Source organism: Oncorhynchus kisutch, linkage group LG23, assembly GCF_002021735.2.
Source record: "Oncorhynchus kisutch isolate 150728-3 linkage group LG23, Okis_V2, whole genome shotgun sequence".
Classification (NCBI taxonomy): domain Eukaryota; kingdom Metazoa; phylum Chordata; class Actinopteri; order Salmoniformes; family Salmonidae; genus Oncorhynchus; species Oncorhynchus kisutch.
This window is the reverse complement of record NC_034196.2, coordinates 20807996-20820493: the sequence shown is the minus strand read 5'-3', so window position 1 is coordinate 20820493 and position 12498 is coordinate 20807996.

Sequence of the window (12498 nt, the reverse complement as noted above, 5' to 3'; positions counted from 1 at the left end):
GGAAAATTGCTAAATAGTTAAAAAAAAGTAAGGCCCACGTCCATAGCGACACATACCAGCTCTACTGGTAGTACTGCTACTACCAGCAGTGCTACTACACCTGCATCTGTCGATGACACAAGTTGTTCTGCTTCCACGAGCACATCCAATGCTAGCATCAGTAATTCTACATTTGTTGTCATGGACACTGACAGTTGTGAATCTGATGCAGCCGAAGAGCTACTGCCCCCTTACCCGGGAAAGCACCGAACAACAGACAGGGAAGTTGGACCATCGAAGAGGAGCAAATATGATGAGCACTACAATGATTTGGGGTTCACTTATAATGGGAGTAGTGCCTTTCCTCAGCCACATTGTGTTATATGTGCAAAGGTCCTGTTTCACAACTCGATGAAACCTTCACTCTTGCGCAGACATTTAGAAACAAAACATGGCCATTTGAGCCACAGGAGTTTTTTGAGCGAGAATTAAGATGACTTTCGAGTAGTAAGACATAAAAGCAACAGATACCATTAATAAGAAGGTGCTGGAAGCGTCTTATATGGTGAGCTACCGAATGGCTAGGACATGCAAGCCCCATACTATTGTGGAGAACTTCATTCTTCCTGTTACATTTATGTGGGGTCAATTAAGGAAGACATCCTTAATATTATAGAGACAGGATATTTTTTAAGTACTGGACAGCTTTGTGAAATGGACTTGGCGGTCAAGATGTGTTGGTATCTGTATTGATGGCCCAAAAGTAATGTGCGGGAGACATAGTGGAGTGGCGCCACTTTGGTACACTGCAGCGTCCCCCGAGAGGCTCCTGCTGCCAAGGGAATGCCTGACAGCTTGAAAGACGCTTTGGACACTGCAGTGAAAATGGTTAGCTTTGTTAAAGCTAGGCACCTGAACTCTCGTGTATTTTCTGCACTATGCAATGATATGGGCAGCGACCATGTAACGCTTTTACAACATACAGAAGTGCGCTGGTTATCAAGGGGCAAAGTATTGATACGTTTTTTTGAACTGAGAGACGAGCTTAAAATTTTCTTTACTGACCATCATTTTCACTTGTCTGCCGGAAAGGACAGCGACCTTTTGACAAAAGAGATTACTATCAGTAATTAGTATCAGTGTCACAGAAAACAATCACAGAAATCAATGATATTACAGCAATACATAATACAATTAACTGTGAAAAGCACTTACATTACAGATATGAAAATATAAATGTACCTCTGAATGGAACCAGTTACTCATCCGCTGTTACTTCAGGCCCAGGGTTGTAGAGGTATGGCAGAGGCTCCACCCACTTCTCCCAGACCTCTCTTATGGCCGCCAGTTTGTCTCTCACATGTCTTGCAGGTCTTGACTCACGGTTATCAAGTTGTAGCATTCTTGAGAAAGTGTGAAAGACTTTCAGTGGCATCGTGGCCCTTCCACACTCTGCATCCTGGAGACTACATGTAGCCTCGTCTCGGGACGTATACACACCCGCTAAGATTAGCGGTTCTATGTAGGCATGCAGGTCAATCTCATCCATCCTTTTCCAGTTGTCTCCATATTTACAGAAACCATCCAAATTTGTAATCTCCAGGATGATTTTTTTCGATAGCTGGTGTGATGAACATGTCGAATGTTGAGGCCATGTCCTGGACATTGGCAACTGCATGTCATCCTTATGACATTTTGTGCTGCCATCCTGCCCTAGTTGTCATATGGTGACAAGGACCATGTTATGTTGCTGTTCTTTGACAAAAATGTCTCTCTTTCAGCTTGGAGGATTTCTTCTTCTTCCCCATCTTCTTCTTCAGATACCTCTTCCTCTTCTAAATCACTGTTCTCTTCTTCCTCCTGGACATCTGAAAAAATCTGATCTATGACCTGTTGGGCACTGAAATGTGCACTCATAGCTTCAGCAAAGAGAGAACTGGGGGGACTGTCATCTGCAGCACCTTTATAGCTTCTGACTGCATTCCACATTAGTAAACAACGCCTTCAAGAAGTGTTTATTTTGTCTGAAATGTTGTTTATTTTGTCTGTAATTGTTTTTATTTTGTCTGTGAAGGTGAGTCATGTGTCGTGGAGGGGAGATGCTGCACATGCACAAGCAAGTTTTAGTTTTGTCAGTAGCACACATAATGTACATTTCTCATTGTGTGTGTGTGTGTGTGTGTGTGTGTGTGTGTGTGTGTGTGTGTGTGTGTGTGTGTGTATGTATGTGTGTGTCTTTGTGGCTTTTGTGGTGTGTAAATGTTTTTATAACTGCCGGGTCAAAAATGACCCTAAGACAATCTTTGTACCTTGGTAGTGCACAGTTTTCATGGAAATATGAACAAAGGCGATGTTTCACTGTTTCTAATGTTGGGGTCATTCTAGGAAAAGTCATCAAATTTCAAGTTGAAATTTGATGCTGTTAAGACTGAGACTCTCTCCAATACAACCCAACATTGCAGAGTTATATGTATTCTTTCAAGCACACCCTTCTCATTTACCTGTGGTGAGTTATTCACAATTTTCGATGAACAAATAAGGTTTTATATGTAAGATGGTTAAATAAAGAGCAAAATTCTTGATTATTATTAAACTCAAAAAAGAAACGTCCCTTTTTCCGGATCCTGTCTTTCAAAGATAATTCGTAAAAATCCAAATAACTTCACAGATCTTCATTGTAAAGGGTTTAAACACTGTTCCCCATGCTTGTTCAACGAACCATAAACAATTAATGAACATGCACCTGTGGAACGGTTGTTAAGACACTAACAGCTTACAGACGGTAGGCAATTATGAAAACTTAGGATACTAAAGAGGCCTCTCTGCTGACTGAAAAACACCAAAAGAATGCTGCCCAGGGTCTCTGCTCATCTGCGTGAACATGCTTTAGGCATGCTGCTAGGAGGCATGAGGACAGCAGTTGTGGCCAGGGCAATAAATTGCAATGTCCGTACTGTAAGAAACCTAAGACTGCGCTACAGGGAGACAGGAGAGACAGCTGATCGTCCTTATAGTGGCAGACCACGTGTAACAACTCTCTCATGGAGCAGCCAGAGTTGCCAGTCTGCATGGAGCAGCCAGAGCTGACAGTCTGCATGGAGCAGCCAGAGATGCCAGTCTGCATGGAGCAGCCAGAGCTGCCAGTCTGCATGGAGCAACCAGAGCTGCCAGTCTGCATGGAGCAGCCAAAGCTGCCAGTCTGCATGGAGCAGCCAGAGCGGCCAGTCTGCATGGAGCAGCCAGAGCTGCCAGTCTGCATGGAGCAACCAGAGCTGCCAGTCTGCATGGAGCAGCCAGAGCTGCCAGTCTGCATGGAGCAGCCAGAGCTTCCTGTCTGCATGGAGCAGCCAGAGCAGCTAGAGCCGCCAGTCAGCCAGGATCTTCCAGATCCGCCAATCAGCCAGGATCCGCCAGTCAGCCAGGATCTTCCAGATCCGCCATTCAGCCAGGATCCGCCAGTCAACCAGGATCTGCCGGAACCGCCAGTCAGCCAGGATCTGCCAGAGCCAACTACCTGCCTGAGCTTCCTCTCAGTACTGGGCTTCCTCTCAGTACTGGGCTTCCCCTCAGTGCTGAGCTTCCCCTAAGTGCCGAGCTACCCCTCAGTGCCGAGCTACCCCACCGTGGACAGACGCCCACCCGGACCCTCCCCTATGGGTTTAAGTGTGCGGCCGGGAGTCCGCACCTTGGGGGGGGGGGGGGTTCTGTCACGCCCTGGTCTTAGTATTTTGTGTTTTCTTTCTTTATTTGGTCAGGCCAGGGTGTGACATGGGTTTATTTTGTGGTGTGTTTGTATATTGGGGTTTTTCGTAGGTTTTGGGATTGTGGCTTAGTGGGGTGTTCTAGCAAAGTCTATGGTTGCCTGAGGCGGTTCTCAATCAGAGGCAGGTGATTCTCGTTGTCTCTGATTGGGAACCATATTTAGGCAGCCATATTCTTTGAGTGTTTCGTGGGTGATTGTTCCTGTCTCAGTGTTTTGTATTTCACCAGATAGGCTGTATAGGTTTTCACGTTACGTTTGTATTTTCATGTGTCATTCTTCATTAAAGATGTATCGTATTAACCACGCTGCATTTTGGTCCGACTCTCCTTCAACGGAAGAAAACCGTAACAACTACAATCTTTAAGAAAATATTGTACTTTTTAGTCCATACATTTTCCTTGACACCCAAAAGTACCCGTTACATTTTGAATGCGTACTGTAACAGGACACGAAAATAGTCAAATTCGCACATTTATCAACCGAACATCACTGGTCATCCCTACTGCCTCTGTTTTGGCGGACTCACTAAACACACATGCTTCATTTGTAAATGATCTGAATGTTGGTTGTGTGCCCCGTGGCTTTCGGTAAATAAAAAAAACAAGACAATTGTGCCATCTGGTTTGCTTAATATAAGGAATTTTAAATGATTTATACTTTTTCTTTTGATAATTAAGTATATTTTAAACCAAATACTTTATACGTTTACTCAAGTAGAATTTTACCAGCTGACTTTTACTTTTACTTGAGTATTTTCTATTAAGGTATCTTTACTTTTATTACAGTATGATAGCCTGGTACTCTTTCCACCACTGAATAGGTCAGAAAAGTCAGTGACCTGTCTTTAATCATTATGATACTGAAAATATATTCACCTACTTTTAATAAGTAACATGTGATCGTCAAGATGACACGACATGATGTAAGAATGATATATTTGTCCTAATCTAAAGAATATTAAAACTCACCATTATTATTATTATTATTATTTGTAGGATGTCATTAATAATGAGTGCGTCCTAAGACCAACAGCTGTCATTTATCTCCCTCCAGTCCCTAACCTGACCTCAGCTCATAATGAAAACCCTAATAATCTCCCAACAGAACACACAATAACAGAAATGTACTGTCCTGCCATTTCCAATGAAAGACAAAAAATGATTTGAACCATGATAGGTTTCTGGTAAGCCAATATCCCCAGGGTATCTAAACAAAGGATTTCAATGCCCCCCTTTGAAATGAGAAGACACGTAACAAAGGCATCTTTCGCAATTGCCCACTGTCATGAGAAGCTCTTATAAGAAACACATTTTCCAGAGCAGAACCAGCTAGCACACTGTGAGCCATTTACAACTGCCTGCCTGTTCCCCTGGACAGCTAAAACAATCTGCTAATCAGCATGAACGATGATTAATCACATATCTATTCAGGTCAATGGGTACCTCAGTCATGGCCACAGACTGTCAGAGGAGGTGACAGGATCAACAACTTGCTGCCAACTACCATACACAGGCCTTACACTTAGTACTCTGCCTGGGCTGGGCATGCTCTCATAGCATAATACATTGTCTTTCTTCAATGTACTTGTTGATATCCAACAAGTGAAAACAGCAAAATAACAACGTGGAGAAATTGTCATAATAAAACGTCAACAAAAGTGTAGACTATCGGAAATGTCCAAACCGTTTGTGCTTGTGTTCTTTTTAGAGATTACGGAACATCAATGAGTTTGGATCTTCTGTTGTGTGTAAGTGTAGCGAATACACAAGTCGTACATCAGATGAATCGTGGGCTGTGGTTGTCCTGAGCCGTCTGGGAATACATCAAAGGGGTGGTGACCGTGTTGACGACGTGACGTCTTTTACTTCCTCTGTCAGCTCCTGGTTCCTGTCACTTCCACGCTGTTCTGCCTGACTTCATAACCTGTTTGAATCTCCAACTCGCTAGAGGACTCGCTCTCCCCGTGTGACAGGGCCGCAGCGCTACATGTCAGCTTAACCGCCGCCTGTCTGGTAACTCGCTTCCATCACTGTCACGCACTCACATTCCAATGCACACTTCACCCCATCACATGATTTACAGCCTCAGAATGGCCCACTCCGGGGGACACTGAGGGAAATCTCACTCTCACCGCTCTCAGGTTCTTCACTGCTATAGAATACAGTACCTGCTCTGTGATTAATTACACCTCCCTAAACTCCATAACCTGGTACAAATGGTATGTTTTACTGTTTCTATTGGGAGAATAATCCCCTGGTAATCCTAACCAATTATGACCTCACCTCCTAAACTACCTGTTAATTGGTGGAGTAGGAAGTGTGTCGGTCTGGCCATTAAACCTGGAGGCTAGAGGCCTTCTAGAATGTCTTTGTGTTTATTTACCTTTATTTAACCAGGTAGGCAAGTTGAGAACAAGTTCTCATTTACAATTGCGACCTGGCCAAGATAAAGCAAAGCAGTTCGACAGATACAACGACACAGAGTTACACATGGAGTAAAACAAACATACAGTCAATAATACAGTATAAACAAGTCTATATACAATGTGAGCAAATTAGTTGAGAAGGGAGGTAAAGGCAAAAAAGGCCATGGTGGCAAAGTAAATACAATATAGCAAGTAAAACACTGGAATGGTAGTTTTGCAATGGAAGAATGTGCAAAGTAGAAATTAAAATAATGGGGTGCAAAGGAGCAAAATAAATAAATAAATAAAAATTAAATACAGTTGGGAAAGAGGTAGTTGTTTGGGCTAAATTATAGGTGGGCTATGTACAGGTGCAGTAATCTGTGAGCTGCTCTGACAGTTGGTGCTTAAAGCTAGTGAGGGAGATAAGTGTTTCCAGTTGAGATTTTTGTAGTTCGTTCCAGTCATTGGCAGCAGAGAACTGGAAGGAGAGGCGGGCAAAGAAATAATTGGTTTTGGGGGTGACTAGAGAGATATACCTGCTGGAGCGTGTGCTACAGGTGGGAGATGCTATGGTGACCAGCGAGCTGAGATAAGGGGGGACTTTACCTAGCAGGGTCTTGTAGATGACATGGAGCCAGTGGGTTTGGCGACGAGTATGAAGTGACGGCCAGCCAACGAGAGCGTACAGGTCGCAATGGTGGGTAGTATATGGGGCTTTGGTGATAAAACGGATTGCACTGTGATAGACTGCATCCAATTTGTTGAGTAGGGTATTGGAGGCTATTTTGTAAATGACATCGCCAAAGTCGAGGATTGGTAGGATGGTCAGTTTTACAAAGGTATGTTTGGCAGCATGAGTGAAGGATGCTTTGTTGCGAAATAGGAAGCCAATTCTAGATTTAACTTTGGATTGGAGATGTTTGATATGGGTCTGGAAAGAGAGTTTACAGTCTAACCAGACACCTAAGTATTTGTAGTTGTCCACAACTACAAGTCAGAGCCGTCCAGAGTAGTGATGTTGGACAGGCGGGTAGGTGCAGGTAGCAATTGGTTGAAGAGCATGCATTTAGTTTTACTTGTATTTAAGATCAGTTGGTGGCCATGGAAGGAGAGTAGTATGGCATTGAAGCTCATCTGGAGGTTAGTTAACACAGTGTCCAAAGAAGGGCCAGAAGTATACAGAATGGTGTCGTCTGCATAGAGGTGGATCAGAGAATCACCAGCAGCAAGAGCGACATCATTGATGTATACAGAGAAGAGAGTCGGCCCGAGAATTGAACCCTGGTGTACCCCCAATGAGACTGCCAGAGGTCCGGACAACCGATTTGACACACTGAACTCTATCTGAGAGGTAGTTGGTGAACCAGGCGAGGCAGTCGTGAGAAACCAAGGCTGTTGAGTCTGCCGATAAGAATGTGGTGATTGACAGAGACGAAAGCCTTGGCCTGGTCGATCAATACGGCTGCACAGTAATGTCTCTTTTCAATGGCGGTTATGATATTGTTTAGGACCTTGAGCGTGGCTGAGGTGCACCCATTACTGGCTCTGAAACCAGATTGCATAGCGGAGAAGGTACGGTGGGATTCGAAATGTTCGGTAATCTGTTTGTTAAGTTGGCTTTCGAAGACCTTAGAAAGTCAGGGTAGGATAGATTTAGGTCTGTAGCAGTTTGGGTCTAGAGTGTCTCCCCTTTTGATGAGGGGGATGATCGCGGCAGCTTTCCAATCTGTGGGTATCTCAGATGATATGAAAGAGAGGTTGAACAGGCTAGTAATAGGGGTTGCAACAATTTCGGCAGATCATTTTAGAAAGAGAGGGTCCAGATTGTCTAGCCAGATTTGTAGGGGTCCAGATTTTGCACCTCTTTACGAGCATCAGCTATCTGGATTAGGGTGAAGGAGAAATGGGGGAGGCTTGGGCGAGTTGCCGTGGGGGGTGCAGGGCAATTGCAGCCATAGAAAAGTGCTTATTGAAATGCTCAAATATCATGGATTTATCAGTGGTGACAGTGTATCCAATCCTCAGTGCAGTGGGCAGCTGGGAGGAGGTGCTATTTTTATCCATGGACTTTACAGTGCCCCAGAACATTTGTTAAAGTTTGGGTTACAGGATGCAAATTTCTGTTTGAAAAAGCTAGCCTTAGCTTTCCTAACTGCCTGTGTATATTGGTGCCTAACTTCCCTGAAAAGTTGCATATCATGGGGGCTATTCGATGCAAATGCATTACGTCACAGGATGTTTTTGTGCTGGTCAAGGGCAGTCAGGTCGGGAGTGAACCAAGGGCTATATCTGTTCCTCATTTTACATTTTTTGAATGGGGCATGCTTATTTAAGATGGTGAGGAAGGCACTTTTAAAGAATAGCCAGTCATCCTCTACTGACATGGGCCGAATACAATAGGTGTAGACCTTACAGTGAAATGCTTACTTACGATCCCCTAACCAGCAATGGAGTAAAATAAAAAAAATATGGATACGAATAAGAGATAAAAGTAACAAGTAATTAAAGAGCCGCAGTAAAATAACAATAGCGAGACTACATACAGCGGGGTACCGGTACAGAGTCAATGTGCGGGGCACCGGTTATTTGAAGTAGTATGTACATGTAGGTAGAGTTATTAAAGTGACTATGCATTGATGATAAAAACAGAGAGTAGCAGCGGTGTAAAGGGGGGGGGGGGGACAATGCAAATAGGCTGGGTAGCCATTTCACTAGATGTTCAGGAGTTTTATGGTTTGGGGGTAGAAGCTGTTTAGAAGCCTCTTGGACCTAGCCTTGGCTCTCCAGTACTGCTTTCCATGCGGTAGCAGGGAGAACAGTCTATGACTAGAGTGGCTGGAGTCTTTAACAATTTTTAGGGCCTTCCTCTGACACCGCCTGGTATGGAGGTCCTGGATGGCAGGATGCTTGGCCCCAGTGATGTACTGTGCCGTTTGCACTACACTCTGTAGTGCCTTGCGGCCGGAGGCCAAGCAGTTGCCATAACAGGCAGTGATGCAACCAGTCAGGATGCTATCGATGGTGCAGCTGTAGAACCTTTTGAGGATCTGCGGACCCATGCCAAATCTTTTCAGTCTCCTGAGGGGGAATAGGTTTTGTCGTGCCCTCTTCACACCTCTTGGTGTGCAAGCCACTCCATACACAAAGGTACAGACTTTTTGTGACTAAACAGGACGATTACTCGAAGGGGGAATAGGGGAACGGTCAAGTATAACGCCTCAGAAAATGTCTCTCCCTCCCTTCCTTGCCCTTGAATTGTAGGACTATACTTTGACAGTGGTGTTGGTGGTAGATGTTTTCACTTCCGTTTAGATTACTTTTAAACATTGAGGTCACCCAGAGATTCCTATATTTTGACCACATATTTTCTTTCCTTGTGTGTTTACATGTCTTAAATGACTGGTTGATTTATATACAGTGTACATATACAGAGCCATCATTAGTGTACACATACAGAGCCAGCATTATGAAGATCCACAACTCAGCATGTATCATGTTTAAAACCCAGGATTATGGCTTTGTTTGTTTACACTGTGTTTTATTGATTTACGTTCTACGTGTCTCCAGGCACATGGGAGTCAACATAACAAGGGTTAGGAGTTGGCCATGTCCTTGTTTTAACTGATGGTATGTCTCACATGCTTTCCCCAAAGTGAATAGTGGTCATTGTTGGAGTGGGTCAGGGGTACGGCTTTTGGGGGATGTGTTTTTATTTAATTTTGAATGTAAGGTGACAAGATATTAATTTATTGAAGCATAAACTATTTAATCATTTAGAAACGCATATACAAAGCGGTAGTGTTTTATTGCCGACACACTAATGCCCAAAATGAATATTAAATCACAGGAAGTAAAGCATACTCATTGGAGGAAACTCCTCATTTCCACTTTTCACTGGGCTCCCAAGTGGCACAGTGTTTTAAGGCACTGCATCTCAGTGCTTGAGGCATCACTACAGACACCCTGGTTTGAATCCAGGCTGTATCTGTTGTGCACTTGAGTGAGGACCCAAAAGCGATTTAACAAAAACAGAGTCCTTTAATGTAAAAACACAGGGAAGACATAGATCCTCTTCAGATGTAGAAAATGGCAAAATAGACAACCCTCAGAGAGGGCGACAAATGAAACAGAAAGTCCTTCTGATATTTACAAAAGAGTCCCCTTCTTAGCAGCAGAGGAGAATAGCTGGGTTGCGGCGACAGACTGCTGGTCTCTCTGGGTAGGCGCGGGTCGTAGCGGACAGAGGTACCTGATCACACGTAGCATCAGAAGAACAGGCAGATTCCGACAGGATGGGACAAGGGTGAAGCAAACAAGACGATAGTCTGGTTCTGGCATGAGAAACTCAAACGAGAATCTGACAAAGAAAGAAGCAGGAACAGAGAGAGAAATAGAGACCTAATCAGAGGGAAAAAGGGGACAGGTGGGAAAAGGGTGAACAAGGTAGTTAGAGGAGATGAGGAACAGCTGGAGGAGGAGAGAAAGAGAAGGTAGCCTAATACGACCAGCAGAGGGAGACAGAGTGAAGAGAAAGAACAGGAACAATACATAATATGACAAGACATGACAGTACCCCCCCACTCACCGAGCGCCTCCTGGCGCACTCGAGGAGGAAACCTGGCGGCAACGGAGGAAATCATCGATCAGCGAACGGTCCAGCACGTCCCGAGAGGGAACCCAACTCCTTTCCTCAGGACCGTACCCCTCCCAATCTACTAGGTACTGATGACCACGGCCCCGAGGACGCATGTCCAAAATCTTACGGACCCTGTAGATAGGTGCGCCCTCGACAAGGATGGGGGGGAGGGGAGACGAGCGGGGGTGCGAAGAATGGGCTTAACACAGGAGACATGGAAGACCGGGTGGACGCGACAAAGATATCGCGGGAGAAGAAGTCGCACTGCGACAGGATTAATGATCTGAGAAATACGGAACGGACCAATGAACCGCGGGGTCAACTTGCGAGAAGCTGTCTTAAGGGGAAGGTTTTGAGTGGAGAGCCATACTCTGACCGCGACAATATCTAGGACTCTTAGTTCTACGCTTATTAGCGGCTCTCACAGTCTGCGCCCTATAACGGCAAAGTGCAGACCTGACCCTCTTCCAGGTGCGCTCACAACGTTGGACAAAAGCCTGAGCGGAGGGGACGCAGGACTCGGCGAGCTGAGACGAGAACAGCGGAGGCTGGTACCCGAGGCTACTCTGAAAAGGAGATAGACCGGTCGCAGACGAAGGAAGCGAGTTGTGGGCGTATTCTGCCCATGGGAGCTGTTCTGACCAAGACGCAGGGTTACGAAAAGAAAGACTGCGTAAGATGCGACCAATAGTCTGATTGGCCCGTTCTGCTTGACCGTTAGACTGAGGGTGAAAGCCGGAAGAGACTGACGGAAGCTCCAATCAAACGGCAAAACTCCCTCCAAAATTGAGACGTGAATTGCGGACCCCTGTCCGAAACGACGTCTGACGGAAGGCCATGAATTCTGAAAACATTCTCGATGATGATTTGTGCCGTTTCTTTAGCAGAAGGGAGCTTAGCGAGGGGAATAAAATGAGCCGCCTTAGAGAACCTATCGACAACCGTAAGAATAACAGTCTTCCCCGCTGACGAAGGCAGTCCGGTGATAAAATCTAAGGCGATGTGAGACCACGGTCGAGAGGGAATGGGAAGCGGTCTGAGACGGCTGGCAGGAGGGGAGTTACCGGACTTAGTCTGCGCGCAGACCGAACAAGCAGCCACGAAACTACGCGTGTCACGCTCCCGAGTGGGCCACCAAAAACGCTGGCGAATGGAAGCAAGCGTACCCCGAACGCCGGGGTGGCCGGCTAACTTGGCAGAGTGAGCCCACTGAAGAACGGCCAGACGAGTAGGAACGGGAACGAAAAGAAGGTTCCTAGGACAAGCGCGCAGCGACGGAGTGTGAGTGAGTGCTTGCTTTACCTGCCTCTCAATTCCCCAGACAGTCAACCCGACAACACGCCCCTCAGGGAGAATCCCCTCGGGGTCGGTGGAGACTACTGAAGAGCTGAAGAGACGAGATAAAGCATCAGGCTTGGTGTTCTTAGAGCCCGGACGATAAGAAATTACGAACTCGAAACGAGCGAAAAACAGCGCCCAACGAGCCTGACGCGCATTAAGTCGTTTGGCAGAACGGATGTACTCAAGGTTCCTATGGTCAGTCCAAACGACAAAAGGAACGGTCGCCCCCTCCAACCACTGTCGCCATTCGCCTAGGGCTAAGCGGATGGCGAGCAGTTCGCGGTTTCCCACAGCATAGTTACGTTCCGACGGCGACAGGCGATGAGAAAAATACGCGCAAGGGTGGACCTTGTCGTCAGAGAGGGAGCGCTG